This window comes from Sapajus apella, unplaced genomic scaffold (assembly GCF_009761245.1).
Source record: "Sapajus apella isolate SASKATOON/1434 unplaced genomic scaffold, GSC_monkey_1.0 scaffold16, whole genome shotgun sequence".
NCBI classification, from domain to species: domain Eukaryota; kingdom Metazoa; phylum Chordata; class Mammalia; order Primates; family Cebidae; genus Sapajus; species Sapajus apella.
The window spans coordinates 29939986-29941471 of record NW_022436956.1 but is presented as its reverse complement, the minus strand read 5'-3'; the positions used below and the strand labels follow the sequence as shown (position 1 = coordinate 29941471).

The 1486-nt window shown below is 38.2% G+C and overlaps 1 long non-coding RNA gene across 1 annotated transcript; it reads right to left on the bottom strand.

The window, feature by feature from the left end:
- Positions 1–459: 459 nt before the first annotated feature.
- On the bottom strand, positions 460–1194 carry LOC116556385. Its single transcript, XR_004270971.1, has 2 exons — positions 718–1194; positions 460–630 (listed from the first exon to the last, which is right to left on the bottom strand). It is a non-coding gene; the product is annotated as an uncharacterized LOC116556385 (long non-coding RNA).
- Between the last annotated feature and the right edge of the window lie 292 nt (positions 1195–1486).

Sequence of the window (1486 nt, the reverse complement as noted above, 5' to 3'; positions counted from 1 at the left end):
TACTACAGTCTATTCCCCACAAAACCTCCAGAGTGATCTTTAATAACAAAGATCTTATCATTTAATTGCTTAAAGCCCAGTAGAATTTCCTATTACTTCTAGTATGAAGGACCATATAAGGCCTCAGATGTTTCAGTGCCTGCCTCATTCTCCAGCCTCCCCACTGGCATCTCCCCTGATGCAGTGTTCCAGCCTCCCAGTCCTCTCTCCTAAGCTCCTTTTTATTTGTAAGTTCTCCATACACACTGCCTTTCCTGCCTAAAATGCTCCTCTCTTACCTTTGATTTGTTAACAACTTCGCTTTTCAAATGTGAACACACATTTTTCTTTAAATAACTTGAGTTTTTATGAATCATTTAAAAAAGTTTGACAATGATTATTTTTTCTTTTTTATGCTTTTTAATATGTATTTTTTCTTCTATAAGCATGACATTTTATGAGAAAATGAGAAAACAAGCACAACTTTATAAACAAATTTATTAAGCCTTAATTTAGCAAAAACATGAGATTGATTTTAGTGTGGTATTTGCAAAAGGTGGACAGCTAAGCAGTTTGGAATAAAAATATTCTTAATCAAAAATTGACCTCTTCAAGTAGCAGATTCATAGACACCACAATGCCTTCATTTTCCTAGAGAAAGTAGAGAGAAAAGAACATGAGTAATCTGGCTATTAGAGGTGAGATATAAATATAACTAATCTCTACTGTGAGAAATACCTTCACAAAAAGGCTATGGACCTGTCATCCCCAAATGGGAAGATCTCTACTAGAGTCTCATTGCCTCAGCACAGATTTAACAGCTAGTCAGACATATGGTATAGGAAAGCCTCATCACAAGCAGAGGAGAATGTGACTCCGAAAAACTGACTTTTGGGTAAAGAGAGACAAACACTGGCTGTGCATCACATTTTCAATGACTTTATTTTCTGCATGCATCAGAATCTAATATTCCCTACTTGCTGAGTAGTTCCTTGAGAGAAATTATAAATGAAGGGTTTTCTAGCTGAATTCTATTGGGCTGCCATTATACAACCATGATACTATGGCTGTTGATGTATAAAACCAGGGTTTTACGGGGGTTGCTAAGAAAAGGGAAATAACATGAGCCTCTATAACTAGTGGGCAGCTGACAGGCCATCATTGTTCTACATTCTATCCAGACTTCTGAATAGACTGAGCAGGGAGCGCTCAAATTCACTCTTGGGAGATCCCCCTCCAGTCTGCCTTCTTCTTTCCCTTAAACTATAACTTTCTCAAAGTATAGCCATAAAGAACAGAAAAACTGACGCCACTCACCAGCCATGGCTGCTCCTGCTTCCTGGACGGGAAAAAGCGAGTGAAAACTAAAGCAATTTCAACAGGCTTGCTTTCCTCTTAGTGGACCAGCTTGTTGATACTACCCTAAATGGAAAACTCCAGGTCCTCAAATTCTCCTTTTCTTTGCCAAGATACAATTAGACTCCTGATCTAATGTACGACTGCTTCC